At 47.9% G+C, this 16,841-nt stretch overlaps 1 protein-coding gene and 1 long non-coding RNA gene across 5 annotated transcripts in view; one reads left to right on the plus strand and one right to left on the minus strand.

Annotated features, from left to right (window-relative positions):
* NHS (NHS actin remodeling regulator) overlaps positions 1-16,841 on the plus strand; it is a gene marked incomplete at both ends in the record, with an annotated part of 345,228 nt that overhangs the window by 255,046 nt on the left and 73,341 nt on the right. The gene's annotated exons all lie outside the window — the stretch shown is intronic.
* Positions 13,366-16,301, minus strand: LOC309839494. The gene is made up of 3 exons (XR_014298514.1): positions 16,250-16,301; positions 15,001-15,130; positions 13,366-13,570 (listed from the first exon to the last, which is right to left on the minus strand). It is a non-coding gene; the product is annotated as an uncharacterized lncRNA (long non-coding RNA).

A 16,841-nucleotide genomic window follows, 5' to 3' on the forward strand; every position in this document is an offset into this window, starting at 1 on the left:
TAGGAAGTACTCTCTACCAGTGCTTGCGCAAACCCTGTGATTTCTTGTGACCTTGGCAAGTCGAGTGTTTCACCACAATTTGTGAATTATGGAAGAGTCAGGGGCCTCGTGGACGCAGTACTGCTCTGGCATGCAAATCTGCCCAGGGCATAAGTCTCCCTATTTGAAGATAGGTAGCCTGGTCAAAAAATAGTCAAGTTTTCCCTAAATGGGTTTCCAAGGCATCAAGACAAATTACCGAAAACTGCCTCCCACAAGGCACATTTTGGATAATTTCATTCACTGGTTTTTCCCTTGTTATATATTAGGATATATCCCATAAGTGTTGTGTTTTACGTGGCCCTAAATGGCTTTCTGTCTTCTGCATGTGGTTGTTACATAGAGAACCTGCCAGCCTAAGGCATGGGCACACACTGCCATGGCTTTTTAACCCTGGTTCATCCTCAGAGCTGGTTGAATTACCCTTCCCTGGAGATTAGCACGTCGCTGGGAAGGCACTGTCTTTGCAGTGTTTTTAAGCCTGGGCAGGGTGACTTGTGTCTAGGCTGCGAGGTTTCGGAGATGACTAGGGGGAGGGGACGCAATGTTACAATATTCGGGCCGCTCTAATCCTGTTACGCGCGTGGGCACATGCTCCACGCCAGTCTCTGTCCTCCCTCTTGCCCCGGCTGGAGGAGTTGGCACGATCGGCGTCTCTGATTCCTCTGCTGTTGGCCAGAGACCAGGGAGCCGGGAGGTGAGAAGGGAGCCACGGGGGTGCGGTGCTGAGCAGCCGCGGTCGGTCCAGCCTGATGGTGATGTGCGGAGCCCGCCGCCACTCTGGGCATGGGTAACGCGCAGCACCAGCGGTCGCGCTACCGGAGAAGGAAACGCACAGGTACCAGAAATCCGGATCCGGGATCCTCCGCAGCCCCCCGCTTGTCTCAGTGCACAGGGCCCGCGTTGTGGCCGGCTCCCGCGCGCCACCGAGTTTGGGGCTGGGGTCTGAGTCCTGCAGCTCACTGCGGCTGGCAGCAGGGGACGGATTATTTTTAGCAGGTTCCCTTTAGCCCAGTGGAGCCAGGAGATGCTCACAGAGCTGGGCGGCTGTCTGCAGAGCGTTGGTGCAGCCGTGCCTGCTGCCCGGGAGGTTTGGCTGCCGCAGTCCCCTCCATTCACTGGGCTGTAAATCGAAGCTGTCTACACAGGCAAGGCGCTCGATCCCAGCGTGGCCCTGGGGCTACGTCCCGCCCAGGTCTCCAGGCACCTGATTTCCCAGTGGTCAATTAGGTGTCTCTGCCTGCAGCATTGAAGCAGTGGAGGGGCCAATGCCCGGGCTTTGATGGAGTGCGCCGTGCGCCAGAGACCTCCCCAGTCGACTTCCTCATCAGAAGGCAGCATCCATTCATAATTCTCTCTCAGCCTGTGGACCGAGTTTGGCTGGAGCTGGGCATGGACTCCTGCGATCTCCCTTTTTGCATCTGAAGCAGAAACTAATATAAAAAGGAAAAGGAAGGGGGAATGCGGTCCTAACGCAACGCGGCGCTGAAAAGCCCCCGAGAGGCCTCTCCTTTGCGGGGAGAGGGAGAAGAGGCAGATCGCGAGCCCCGCGCCCCAGCCAGCTGCTGCTTCGCTGCGGAGCCGGCACGCATGCCTACCTCACCTGACGGCCGCATTCCTGGGGAGCCGGCTCGGGGCCCGGCGGCGCGCCCAGGGCGCACGGGCGGTAGGATTTCTGCAGCGGGGGAACGATGCGCCGGCGGGCTTCCCAGGGCCGAGCCCGAGCCCGAGCCTGAGCCTGAGCCTGAGCGGGCACCCGGGGAGGCTAGCCTCGGCGCGGCGCCCCACCGCAACCCCCCGGGATGCTCTGCGACTCACAGCCCAGGCCACGCGGGTGTGTTTGAGATGGGACCAGCGTGGGGGGAGGGGGTATGGGTAGGTGACATCATTTTTAACTAATTTTTCACACCTCTGGGTGGTGGGTGAACTTAGGGAACGGAGGAAGCAAGAGCCACAGCCCCGCCGCGCGCTAGCCTGAGGAAATAACCCCGGCCGAGGTCTGAGAGCCGGGTTCCCTTGGCAGAGAAGAGTGAGGATGAGCGGGCGGTCAAGGTGGACCGCACATAGCTCCAAGGGAGGAGGGGAGCTTCTCTGGCTTTCAGGGGTCTTTCTTTCTTTTTTTTTTTTTTTTGAAGCATATCGCAGCTGCAGTTTTGAAGTTTGCCGCCTCCTCCCCACCCCCCAGCCCGGGTTTGGGGGAGGGGCGGCACTCTTACACGCCGCTGCCAGGGCCTTTACTAGCTGGGTAGAGGGGGCTGCAGGGGTTGCCTGGTCTGGTGGCGAAGGGACTCGAAGGCACTGTTAAGTGGGCGGGCACCCTGAGGCTCGGCCTTCCAAGGGCTCTGAGGGCTCGGGAGAAGTTGGGGGATACCTCTTGGTGCCCCATCCTGTTTTCCTGCCCTGCCACTTGGTGTTGGGTGACATTCTGCCTGTGCAGGGGTTTCACTGTCATGGAGCTGGCTGTGATGCTGTAAGGCAAATGGACTGTTAAGGATGAGCTGGAAAAGAGAGGCGAGAGAGCTGGAGCTTTTCCTTCTGTGGCAGTGTTAACCCCGTCAAGCCTGCTCCCTTGGCACACCTGTCCACCTGGGTCACCGTCTGTGGGCGTGAGTAGGGCTGCTGGCTGACTAGCCCTGCCGGCCGGTGGGCCAAAGCTGGACCTGCCCAGGGCCTGCCAGGCCCGGAATGGGTGGACAGTAAAAGAGCAAAGCCCCACCTGGTGCCCCCTCAGGGGAAGATTAAGCAGGCCCGCCATGATGGTGCGCAGCGTTTTAGCCATAGTGTGCTCTGCTCTTGAGTTTGGGAGCTCTTGCTTTATGAGGTTTTTATTTTATAGTTTCGTGCCTCCTGGTCACCACTTTGTTTTTCACAGCTGCTTGTGAGCAAGACAAAGATAACAGCGTCTAAAAATACCCTGCGGCTGGAGATGCAGCTTAGCTTGACCCCACTATTACAAGGATGGGGTCTCCCTTCCCAGCTGCGTGAGGGTGAGCCACACTGGGCCCCCAGACAGCCTGTGACCAGGTGCACACATCCTTCAGAGCAGTTCAGCCACCAGTCTCAGGACAGGGTGGGGATGCTAGGAAGCTGATCTGTGTGAGAGAGCAGCAGCCCATCCATCCCTATGTGAGGTCCTAAGCAACTGGGCTGCAAGATTGGGGGATGGGAGTCCAGACAGAGACCCCTCCCCAGCCCCCAGCCATGGGTATCTGCAGCTTTACATTCCCTCTGAGTTCTGCCTAGCCATATGTGAGGCTTCCTCCTCTGTGCCTAGGGGCCAGGAGGCCACTCCCCGCAGTGGAGTTTGGCCCAGAATACACAGAGACCAAAGGGTCCAGGTGGTGCTTAAATCATGCCAGCTTCCTGGGTGCAGATAGTAGCTGGGGTGCCCCTCTTTCTTTTCCAGATGGAAATCCCTGGAAAGCCACATGTGGGGCTTCCTCCTCTGTGCCTAGGGGCCAGCAGGCCACTCCCCGCAGTGGAGTTTGGCCCAGAATACAGAGAGACCAAAGGGTCCAGGTGGTGCTTAAATCATGCCAGCTTCCTGGGTGCAGATAGTAGCTGGGGTGCCCCTCTTTCTTTTCCAGATGGAAATCCCTGGACAGTTGAGTGAGGAATCTCTTCTTGGAAACTGAGAGGTACCCAGTCTGTCTGAAGGGGACCAGCCCCAGCTGATGGGGAAGGTACCACATGGAAGGGAGACGGGAAGGGACTGAGGACTTCAGTGATCCTAGTGGATGGTGGGAAGCTCAGATCTCTTCCTGCGGGTTCTGGATCCCTTGAGCCTGCCAGGGCTCTCCCGTTATTTATTTTCAAAAGCCTTAATTTCCCCCATGTTCGCCTTTTCTTTGGCAGCAAAGATGGCAAAGTCCAGCTTGAAGAAAACAGGCCCCATCTGTTCTTGATCTGGTTGAATGATAGGAATTTTTTTTTTTTTTTGCAAAAATGCATTGGTAATGGCTGAAAAAATGTAAATGCCTAACTTTTTAACCATGAAAGAAATAAACTACAGAGTATGGGAATTTAAGAGGGAAGGTGTAAATTACCACCATCAGTTCGCTGTTCAAGACGGAACCTACTGGGTGATTCTCTCCTCCTTTTCAAAGTGAATTTTGATTTTAAAATTTTACCTTTATTTTCTGTAGGTAGGGCAGAAATACAATCATCAGGACAATATTAAGGTAGAGTTTGATTTGGGAGAAGGAAGAGACTGGGAAAGAAAGCACCTCTGCTAAATCCTCTCATCATTCCTGGTTAGTCTTCTCTTAGAGGCTTGAGAACATTTGCTGGTTTATCTTTAAAATGCCCCTCATCTTTGTGTTCCCTACAGAAGATGCAAGATTACTGGCGATTCAGTGTAGCCAAAAGGCCCAGTGCAACAGTGGCTAACTCCTTGGCACCCTGAGAAGGGCCCGTGGGAGGCCCATGAGTTGGGATTCAGATTTCCTACAGACTTCATTGTCTTGGCTCTGCCTCTGCAAATAAGATGTCAGTGATCTCTTGCACTTAAACAGAAAAAGGCTGCTTCCTCTTGAAGCTCAGAACCTGAATCTGCCATTAACTAGAGACTCGCACTGAGTGTATGGATTAGGTTATACTGTAACAAGTAAGTCCCAGATCTCAGGATGTTAACACAATGCAGTTTTTCTTTTTTTAATCATATAGAGTCTAATCAGCTTTTGGCTTGTGATGACAAGGAACCTGGTCTCATGCCCTCTTGCAGCTCTGCTATCCCCTAGGGCCTTGGAGTCCCTCCTGGGTTCCTTTGTATCTAGCCAGCAGAAGGGGAAAGAGAGAGCACGGTAGGAGGACTGGAAGTAGCACACCTCATCACCACCCACATTCCACTGGCCAGAACTCAATCACATGGCCACATCAAACTGCAAGGGAAGCTGGGAAATGTAGTCTGTGCCGCAGCAATAAGCTCTGTGGCACGGAAGATGCCCCCGTTTTGCTCTCCTTTGGGAGTGGATCTGGCTCTGGGCAAGTCACGTGGCCAAATACGTGTCTCCATCTTTAAAACGGTCGTCATTCCACTTGCCCTTTCCTGTCTCAGGATTTGGAAAGGTATTGAGACATAAAAGGTTCCTAGAGGGACCATCTGGTCTAGCCTCTTTAGGCAAGGTCATTGTATTATCCCCCATGTTATAGATCACTTGCCCAATGTGACACAGCTAGTTTATGGCAGGGCTGCAATTAGAATGTAGGTCTCCATCTCTTGGCTCAGTGCTCCTTCTGCCATGCTCTGTTCACTCTGCCCTCTTATGAAAAGTTATACGGGATATAGTTTCGGAAAGCTGATATACAGTCCCTAGACAGCCTTCATCTTGTATAGTCACTAAAAACAGCTATTTGTATTACTTAAGGTCCATGTGAGTTTTTGTTTTTTGGGGTTTTTTTGGTTTCTTTTGTTTGGTTTTTGTTTTTGTTTTTTTTTTAACTGTAGAACCACTTAGAGTTAGGCTCAGAAGAGCCAGGCACTGGTCTATGCCCTGTACATATATTATTAACTCACTTAATCCTCACAGTGACCCTGCGAGGGAGGGACTATTATTATCCCAACTTTATAGATAAGGGTGCTGAGGCACAGAGAAGTTAAGTAACTTGCCCAGGGTTTAACAGCTAACAGGTGACAGATCTGGGATTTGATCCCAGGTGATCTGGCTCCGGAAGCCAGCCCTGGATCATCTTGCTACACTCCATCTCTGACCTGGTGGGCTCCGTGTCCAGCCCTCTCTAGCGTGTCCAACCAACACTGACCCTGAATCTCAGGATTTAATATTCTGAGTTTCTTCTCTTAGTGAATGACCTTGGAGGTCCATGACAGGGAGCCATTTGTAAACTTACTGAGGCATGAATTTGAGCCCCCAGCATATGAAAACGATTCACAGGATTAAGCTACATAGCTGGTGAGAGAGCCCAATCCCTGACCTCCGGTGCCGACAGCCTAGTGAGGATTTTTTTTCTCCTTCAAAATTTTTTGGTCTATTCATCACTGGGTAGGCGGTAACTGTTATGATGTAATAAAAATGTTCGTTTCCTTGTGAAAAGCGGCCATCAAATGAGGAAGGACTCTGCAGTTCAACCTTAAAAGGCAGTTGACTTGATAGGGGTGGGGCGAGGCCAGCATAGCCCTTTGACTCGAGGTAATTGCTAATTAGGGTTGTTTTGTCTATCTGTTGTTGTGTACGAATCCACCCCAAAACTTAATGGCTTAAGAAACAATAGCCGATCGGCTGGTCCAAGATTCTGCAGTGTCGGAGGCGCTCACTGGGCAGTTCTTGTGATAGTCTTGCCGGTGGCCAGTCAGTTGCTATGTCGCCTGGGGGCTAGGCTCCGCTGGGATGCTGGGTTGGCTGTGCTTCTGTCTCTTTCTGTGTAGTAGTCTCAGGGCCTGTCCAAGTGGCCTTGCCAGAAGTCCAGAAGCTGGACTTCTTACCTAGTGGCTTAGGGTCCCCAAGAGCGCAAAGGCAGAAGCTTCCAGGCCTTCTCAAGGCTGGGCCTGTGACTTGTTTTACCAACAGGATGACACAAGTCACAGGACCAGCCCAGACTCCAGGGCAGGGAATTAACCAAGGGCGTGAATACCAGGACGGGTGGAAACAGACGACCTAGCACAGTGGTGAACTCTGAAGCTTCTGTATTTACAGATTTGAGCATTCCCAGAGGTCTCAGGAGAAGCTGACTGTACATGGAAATGTAGGTTAAATACATCTATTGCTTTTACTCCAATGGAGAAAGACAGTTATATGTGCCTGGTGCTTTCTCCATCCCCAAACTAATGAACCACTTACGACCATGGAAGCAGTGAGGCTGCAGATGTGACTGCCCCAAAGCAAAGGGAACTGAAGTGTGTGACTTCTGTTCTCTGGCCCCTTGCAGACTGTGTCTCGGAGCTATTGATTTTTTTTTTTAAGTATCAGTACCCACCCTCAAGTCGGGAGCATGCCAGTTGGATCAGGGGACAAGACCTCCTCTTTCCCAGCAAGTCACACATTCTGAGGTGACTCAGCATGCGCAACAGGGTGGAGAGCTGCTCTCCTGTACAGATGGGCTAGTGGGTTCGATCTGTCAGGGTTCCATTTCGGATCATCTTCCCCAGGCCCTTGAGTCACTGTAGCCAGTGGAGGTGCAGTGGCTACTTTGATGCACCACCTGTATCGCCCTTCCTCATCAGGACTCAAGCGCTTGCTCCCCAAGCACTCATTCGTCAGAGCTGGGCACTGGTGGCTGACGCCTCACAGCCAAGTCCCTCTTTGGGAATTGTCCTTGAAGAGAGCCACCTTGCCCAAGGTCACAGCCCTTCCCAGGTCAGCGCACATCCAATGACTGGTCACGCTGCAATTCAGGACAATTCTGCAGAGCTATCCCAGCTCCAGAGCTCCCCCAATGGGGCTGGCTGATCCTCTGTTGTGACGGTATCACAGCCCAACTTCTCTCTCTGCCCAGTCCTGCTTAATTCCCTCCATAGGTCTTGACCTGAAGAGCATTTGCTAGTAAGCTTCCCACACGCCAATGTCTATCTCAAAGTCTGCTTCCAGGAGACCTGACCCAAGATAGGAGGCTTGTAGACCACGTTACTTCCTGCTACGGACTGGGCCACTGTGAGCACACACAGAAGCAGGACACACAGCATGGGCCTTCCCCAAACTCTTCCAGTTGGGAAGAGATGACAAGTACTTAAGCAACAATATGAGAAAACGAGCAAACATAATGTAAGTCTGGTGCCTCAATGATTTCTTCCCCTCCTTGCTCTACCCCCTCACAACTTCCCCCGAAGTTATGTTTTTTAGGGGATGCGTGATCCATGACATTGATTATATGGTTAACAATTGTGCCTAAGCGCTCTCCCACCTGATTATTCCTTCCTTTCGGCATGGCACTGGCAATCAAAATTTATCTTGCGCATTAAGGCTCTAATTATATTTTGATAAAGATCTGGCAATTCAATGAGAATGAAATTCTGAGGGTTGCCAGGATACGGATGACTCTGGGTTACGGAGAAGGGTTTGCATGCAGAATACTAATAGGTGGTTCAGCACTCTTATCTAGACCTTTCCAATAGAGTCTGATAACGTAGGCCCGTCAAGTGCTGTTTCTCTGCTATTATCCTAGGAGGATAAAAGCGATGAAAGATACAAGCAGGGTTTTATGAATGAAAAGGTGATTCATCCGATGTCTTTTGGTCTCTCGCACTAGAGTTAAGAAACGGAGTAATAATTATGTGGTGTCACCTCAAAAGGAGGTAGGAGACAAAAGCTTTCTCTTATTTCCTTGCCTCTTTTATTGTAAATAAAAGCAAGATGTCTTAGACACTGGGTTATTGTTATGTGTTGGGAGATAGGGACCTGCGTTTGCAATGGTGTTGACTCCCGGAAAAATGGAAACAGTGGAATTATGTATGGTGTCGTAGTCTAGTTTTCCTTTACCTTTTATTTCTCTTTTACACTGTCTGATTATTACTCATTCATTGATTCGACAAATATGGAGTCCCAAGTACCGTGCGGGTCCTGCCGAGGGATCTAGGAAAGTTTAAAATGGATAACTGCATGTGAAAATCATAACAGTACATTACAGTAGCACCCAACAGGGTTTTCTGGGGGTGGTGGAAGGAGTAATTTTAAAATTGAGATATAGTTTAACATACAATCAAGTTGTGTACACATTTTAAGTGTTGAGTTCAATGAGCTGTGATATATACGTCTGTGCAACCACCTCCCAAAATAATATATAGTACAGTTCCATCACCCCCCAAATTTTAGTACCCCTTTCCAATCTTCCACCCCCTTTGTCAACCATTATTATGATTTCTGTCACATAGATTAGACTTGCCCGTTCAAGCACTACATGTAAATTGAATCATACAGTGTGATTTTTAAAAAATATCTGGCCTCTTTCATTCAGCGTAATACTTTTTGAAATTTACTCATATTGTTTTATGTATCAGTAGTTCATCCCTTTTTACTGCTGAGCAGTAATCCGTTGTAAGAATACAGCACAGTTTACCTCCTTAGTTGAGCTGTATCCAGTTTGGGGCCATTATGAATAAAAGCTGCCAGGAATACTTTTGAACAAGTCCTTTTGTAGATTTACATTTTCATTTCTCTTGGGTAAGTATCTAGGAGGGAAAATGCTTAGTCACAGGCTAAGTGTATGTTTAGTTTTATAAGAAACTGGCAGAGCTTCTTCCAAAATGGTTGTACCATTTTACACTCCCACCAGCAATGTACCAGAGCTCTAGTTGCTCTGTATCCCCGCTAACACTGGGTACGTCAGTAGTCATTACAGTGGATATGAAATGGTATCTCATTGTGGTTTTAATTTGAATTTCTCTGCTGACATATAATGTTGAATGTCTTTTCATGAGCTTACTAGACATTCATATATCTACCTTCTCTTCTGAAATGTCATTATGCCTTCTCCTCATTTTTAATTGGGTCCTTTGTTTTTTTATTATTGATTTGTAGTAGCTCTTTTCTATACTCTGAATGAAAGTTCTGTGTCAAATATATGGATTGCAAATATTTATTCCCAGCCTGTGCCTTGCCAATTTACTTCTAAATGGCATTCTTTTGCTGAGCAGACATTTTTAAAATTTTGACGAAGTCCAGTTCATCAGTATTCTCTTGTGTGGCTAGTCCCTTTGAACCCTGTCAGAGAAATCTGCTTCCTTTAAGTTCATGAAGATTTTTGTCATGTATTTTGTTCCAGAGATTTTATAGTTCTAGCTTTTGTGTTTAGGTCTGTGATCTTTATGTAATTACTTGTGTATGGAGTGAAGTAGGGGTCAAAATTAATTTTTTCCCATACGTATATTCATTTGTTCCAGAACCATCTGTAAAACAAACAAACAAAAAACCAAAAACCTTTCTTTTCCCCCATTGAATTGATTTAACGCCTTTTTCGAAAAATCAGTCAGCTGTACGTGTGTGGCTCTATTTCCGGACCCTCTGTTCTGCCCCACTGATCTGTATGTCTGCTCTCTTGCCAAAACCACCCTGTCTTGACCTCTGTAGATTTATACTAAGTCTTGAAATCGGGTAGCATAAATCCTCCCAATTTGTTCTTCTCTTTCAAGATTATTTTAGCTATTCTAGAACCTATGCATTTTCACATACATCTCAGAATCAGCCTGTCAATTTCTTTTAAAAATGCTGGGATTTTGGTTGGCCATTGATTTGAATCGATAGATGCATCTGGGGAGAATAGACATCTTTAACAATGTTGTGCCTTCTAATCCCTGAATATAGTATAGCTTTTGATCACCTAGGCCTTCTATAATTTCTCTTAGGAATGTTTTGCAGTTTTTAGGGTAGAGGACACACAATCTTCTGTTAGACTTACATATCTGATAATACTGTAAATGGTATTCCTTTTTATTTAATTCTCCAAGTTTTGGTTACTAGTATATATATATATAGAGAGAGAGAAATACAATTGATTTTTTTAATATATTGACCAGTGACTTTTCTACTTTTACTCTTTAGTTCTAGCAGTTTTTGTAGATTTCATAGGGTTTTAAACCTACACAATCATTTTGCTGGAAATGACAGTATTTGCTACTTCCTTTCATATCTTTGTGTCGTCTTACTATACTGGTGAAAGTAGATGTTTTGATTTCTTCCCTATCTTAGAGAAAGCAGCCAATGTTTAACCATTAAATATGATGTTAGCTATAGATGTTTTAGAAGTGTCTTTCATCAGGTTTTGGTATCAAGGTTATACAAGCTTCATACCACGTATTGGGAAATGTTCTCCTCTATTTTCTGAAAGAATTTTTGTAAATCGGATTATTTCTTCCTAAAATGTTTTATGGAATTCACTGGTGAAGCCATCTGGGCCTGGAATTTCCTCTGTGGGAAAGGTTTTGATTTAGAATTCAATTTCTTTAGGACATATAGGACTATTTCTCTTTTCTCTGTCCCTTGCTAGTTTTTTCCCAAGGAATTGTCCGTTTCATCTAAGTTGCTGAATATATTAATACTACAGACTGGGGTAGACAGAAAGACCAAAGATATCACTTGAGGTGGGACTCTGAAGAGAGAAAGGGACTTAGGCAGACAAGGAGGGGAATTCTGAGGAAACAGTGGTGTGAGAAAAGACATGGGAGTGGGATCACCAATGGTGTGGGTCGTTGGACATGGATTATGCCATCTGGTTGAAGGAGAAGAGGAAAATAATGTTGTTAGAAAGACAGCTCAGAACTGGATCAATGCCAAATTAAGGAGTTTGGACCTTATGTGGGCGATGAAAGAAAGACCCCCCCCGAATGATTTTCAGACGGGGGCATGACCTATAGAAATGGTACTTCAGGAAGATGGATTTGGAATGATGGGCTGGTAGGAAGGAGAGAGTGGTGGTAAATGCAGTTTTTGGTTTTGTTTTTGTTTTAGAACTGGCACAGTATGCAGGGGTGAGCACTGTCTGTCTAGAAAAAAGGATAAAGAAAGAAACTAGAAAGAGTATAGTTGAAGTTTTCTAAAGGTAAAGGCCTCTGAATGTTTATTTCTCTGCACATAACACAATGTTATGCACCCTGTACACACTTATCACTGTATTATTATTGTCTCTGCTCCCATCTCCATCTCCATCTCCTCACCTAGATATCCACCTCTTCTCCAGGGGAAGAACCCAAGGTATATTCATGCTAGAGTACTAGTGTCCAGCCATGTAGTAGGCACTTAATTAATATCAAGTGAACGAATGACATCTGAATGAGTGGATGAATGAGTGAATAGGCAGAATAAAAGAAAATGTATTAGTCAGGATAGGCTACACTATGCTATGCTAACAGATAGACCAACAAAGCTCAGTGCTTTAATACAATAATAGTTCTGTTTCTTCCTCACACAAAGTCTGATGTAAGCCTAGAATGTGTAGTTCCCAAGCAGTGGAGGAAAAGAGAGAAGCAAGGCTCCTGGGAGGTTTTATAAGGACCAAGCCTTGAAGTGGTGTACATTAATGCTGCCTGTGTCCCACTGGCTAGTAGCTGACACTCTGTCATTTGGCCTCAGTCTGACTACATAGGAAGCCGAAAATGTAGATGTACACATAGACATTTGGTAAGCACTAAGGACAGGACAAGAAAGGGGTGAAACGGAGCCCTAAAAACCATGTGATTGCTTCCAGCCTGAGAGAAACCGAAATCCTAGAGACGCTAGGGGACTTCCTGGGGACCACCCACACAGACCGCAGCCCAGTTGTGCCCACCTTTCAGGCCTTAATAGCTAGCACCTCAGGGCTCGCTTACTGCTAACCAACTTTGAGACGCCAGCTCCTCCAGAAGGAACTCTGAGCCAAATGAAGCAGTCAGTCATAGACTCCCACGTCGGTTACCTGGTAGCTCCAGCCAGAAGCACAAATGGAGAGAGTCACAATGTGGGTCAGGGCAGGAGGTTTTGATGATGGACCTCCCAGGAGGCAGCAAAGCAGTCCTGCTCCGGGAGGCATCTGTGCTAAGCTCATGCCAGCTGCCTAAAAAGAACTGCACATCCCGTGTGATATGGAGTCTCCTATTCAGGATCAAAGTAACTGCCTTGGCAGGGCCCAGAATGCATGGTGAGGGCACTGTGGCCACGGGAATCGCTGCTGAGGTGTGTCCTGTGTAGCCAGAGGTATGAGGGGAGCGCCTCGGCTGCTGTAGGAGGGAAGGTTGGTTGCCTCCCTGAGCTGGGCTGTAGTTACTGTCTGGTTTTCAGAGTTGGTGTGAGGGTCAGAGATGATGACGGTCAAACAAATGGCCCGAAGTTCAGCAGATAGATAATGGGTTCTCAGGAGAAGGTGTCCTTGACAATGATGATGGCGACGGAGCAGGAGAAGATGATCTGTCTCCCATCTTCTAAAAGAATTCGGGGGAGGGGGGCGCCACTGCAGGGAGCCTGCTGCTTTTCGCCTGGAGGCTGCCTCCCTAAGCAGGGCTGTGGACGGTCCAGCTTCCCTGCCCCAATCAATCAGTGGTAGACGCATTTTATTTAAATGGCAGAACTCTCAGAAAAAGAGCCATCAGAGAAATGAGAAGTGAACCAACTGGAGGGAATAGTGAAAGAAAGGATTAAAGGAGATATCGTAACTATGAGATGAGGAAAGTGAGAAAGATGTTCTCTAATACTTCTTGCTTACCCCGCTTGGGGGCCAAGCGTTCTCCCACGGCCGGAAAAATAACTGCCCCCAGGCAGAGGGCCTCAGGGGCTCACGGGAGGCAGCCTCCGCGTGCCCAGGTGAATGCCGCGGGGATGCCGGCAAGGCACCGGGCTCGTCTGCTACACCAGTCTTTAGTCCTTTACCCCCCTTCTTTGCTTCCTCACAGAACGTATACCACCTGATATCGTATCTATGTGTTTATTTGCCCCCTCTGTCTCCTACTGGACAGCAAGCTCCAGGAGGACAGAGACTTCATACCTCAGTGCCTCGGGGAGGGACAGCACTCAGTGGATGCGCAGTAATTATTTGTTGAATGAATATTCAGAGAAAGATGGCAAGTTGTTGTCGACATCACGATTATCGTCCGCACATGAAAGTGGGAGAAGCAGGCCTGAAATAAGTTGTAGGAACAAGGGTGAACATTACTCAATGGCGGGCCATGCAGGTGCCTGACTAATACCTGTTGCGTGAGCATCGCTGGTGTGTGTGTGTGTGTGTGTGTTAATGGATAAAGAGTGAAGATCAGAGAATGACTGACAAGTCATTCCTTTCTTGGTTTGATTTTTCTCAGTACTCAAATGATTTCATTCTTGTCATGGCCATAATAGCTATTACTTTGGCCCTGTACACCAAATGGAAGAAAAACAACAACAAAAAAACACCACCACCAGGACTTTCTTTACAGGCTGAAAAATGTAATAACATATCCAAAAAGGGCAGGCTAGTCTTGGTCTGTTAGAGACCCAGGCCCTCGCCCAGGACAAAAGGGAAAGGAGTGTGAAGGGGACAGAGAAAGGAAGTGGAGTAAGAGCGTGATGGAGACGTGCGGTCCAGGGAAGCAGGAGGCGAAGGGAGGGCCTAACGGTCTGGGAGTCCTAGCTAACAAGTAAATATTCAACTAGGATTTTCTTAATTGTTGAGAGGAGCCTTTTGGGGTCTATCCAAATAAATACAAAAGCTCAAGTCCATACTTGTTACTAGAAAGGCCCTGACAGTCCTACAGTTCAGACCCTAAACGGCCTGCTCCGGGCCACTGGCTTCAATGCACCCCAGGAGGAGGGAACTTCTGGAGTCTGCTACCCCTGAAAAGGCAGTTTGCCTGGAAAGTCCCAGTAGATCCTGCCTTCTGTGCGTTTGCAGAAAACGCTAGCACACAGGACACTGGTATTTCTGGAATGGGCTTTAGCCAGTAGCCAATATCTGAAGAAGACCTGGGAGGGCACACTGGTAAGCTGACACAGTGGTGAGAGAGATGGGAATCTGGACGCCGCTGCATGTCACTTGTCCCGGGTGGCTATTGTTCTGGAAAGAACAAACCTTGACGCGTGGCTAGAAGGTAAATAAATGTGCTCAGCGAAGCTACTGCTTGGGCAGCCTTTAAAGGAAGTTCGTTTTAAGAAAAGAGAACACTGGCTGAGCCGCATTAACTAAAAGGAGATCGCCACGTTTCGTTTAAGTACTACCTGCCTTCTCTCCACTCTCTTCACCTCTTCATGTAAACATCCTTGCCCTAATACCTAATTCCCTGCAGAAATGACAGAAGGGGGCCCCACGACAGCCCACTAAAAGGGGTCTGTCCCATGTCTACACAGGACTGAATCTATACCTTTGATTGAATTCGCTGGCAGCTTTCGGGAAACAGCCCAGCCAGTTTAGAAGGTGGTCTATGGGTTGGGTAAGTGTAATGAAGTAATAAATGCTTCTCATTTATTACTGGGAAGAGAAACGGACTAGCCAGCTGTTTCTTCAGTGGGTGAAATTCTGTCAGAAATGCCTCTTTCTGAGGTTGACCTGTTGTTAGATCAAAGCAAGGTGACCTACGTGTGGCTTGGACGGTTGCTTGGGCTCAAAACAGGTCTCGGAGCTGGTGTCACTGACTCATGCCATTTGGTGTGCAGGTTAGTGGCATCTGTGTTTTAACCTCAATTCGTACTGCTGCATGGGTCTGAGGCTGTAAAAGAAAAACAACAATAAAAGAACTTCTTTACTCTTCAAGGTTATACAGGATAGCCCTGTTCTTCTCCTGATCTTGCTCTTTTGCCGTATCAGTCTGGCCTTGGTGTCTCTGACCAGTGAAGCTCTGCTTTGTGACACTCAAAGACAAGTTGCTATCTGGAGCAGGAGGGCAGTGTGAAGGCGAGAGCCTGTGTGGGGCTGGGCGACTTGCTCTGAGGGCGCTGAGAAGGCACTGCGTTTCTCGCCAAGGCCAGTACCCAGCTGCGCGTGCATTGCCTGGGTACTGGCCTTGGAGAGAAATCGAGCCCAGTATTTTGGCTAAGTGGGTGCTTGCAGCTTTCACTGGGTAGGTGACTTAGGGAGGCGTGTGTCAGGATAAAGAATGACTCTGCCTGGAGACTCCCAGAGATAATTTGGAGGTAGAGTTTGGGAAGAAAGAACAAAGGTGGGGAAAAGCCAGCACTTAGCAAAGCAGCAGGAAAGCAGAGTCGTACTTCGTGTGCCCTCCCGCACAATCCTCATTTCTGTGGACGCCCCGGAGCGACTCGGAATTCAGCCTGACTTCTATGCATTTGGTTTTCAAGGAAAAGCTTTTGTTAATGCTGACTGTAAATTGACGGGGGGGGGTGGGGGGGGTGGGGGGGGCTTTACAGATGCTTCCTGAAGAACAAAAACTTGTGCAGATTCTGTCCATAGCACATCAGTGTGTTTAACAACATTAAATAACCCTATTCGTTCCTTCAGCAAGCATTTACTGAGCACCTACCATGTGCCTGACTGTGCCTCGTGCTGAGATACAGACAAGAGGTACTCTTTGTCCCGAAAAAGCCAACAGTCTGACTGACAGGGAAATAAGCAGCTACAACTGTATAAGCAGTACTGTCATACTGACCCAGGCCCCACCAATTCGGAAATGATCATAATTTGGGGAAGGATCGTATTTGTGGTAGTCTAGAACACGTGTCTTCTAAGCTCACTAAAAGAGAAAGCGTCGATCATTCCCTTACCTAAAAGTACAAATGACTCAAAGGGCCATAAAAGCATCCAGCGACGTGATGCAGCAGTGAAAGCGGAATCCCGCTTTAATGAGCAGACAAGATATCAAAGCGCTCACCTTGGAAGGGCAGGCCTCTGACTGCACTGTTGCCATCTGAGTTGAAGGGGTGCGACCTACAGAAAGAAAAAGTGAACTAAGAGTACAGAGGTAAACAGTAATATGATAAGACCATGTCCTAGGCTGAGAATGGGTCAAATGAATAGCCATGGCAATGACACAGTGACTTCAGTGAATTAGCGTAATGTGAGCTGTCAGAACAAATAACCCCCAATATTTCACTGGCTTAATAAAATTCAGGTTTATTCTTCACTTGCATAATGTCCAAAATGGGTTTTTCGTCACTGGTGGGTAGCTGCTCTCCTAGCCGGAGTTCAAGGATCCAGGCTCTTTTTTATCTTGTGAAACTACCATCTTCAGTATATGGCTTCTAAGCTCTCAAGAACATGAAGGAAAACATGTGGGAGATTTTTATGAGCTATGCTGGAAGTGGTGCAGATCGCTTCTGCTCACGTGCCACTGCTAGACCTCAACACATGGCTACACCCGACTGTAAGGGAGGCTGGGAAATGTAGTCCAGCTGTGTGCCACACTCAGCTAGAGGAAGAGCTCATTCCTCTAGAGGTCAGCGCCACAGGGACAGGCACCCTCT

Source organism: Grampus griseus (genome assembly GCF_964374135.1).
Source record: "Grampus griseus genome assembly, chromosome: X".
In the NCBI taxonomy this organism is placed as follows: Eukaryota; Metazoa; Chordata; class Mammalia; order Artiodactyla; family Delphinidae; genus Grampus; species Grampus griseus.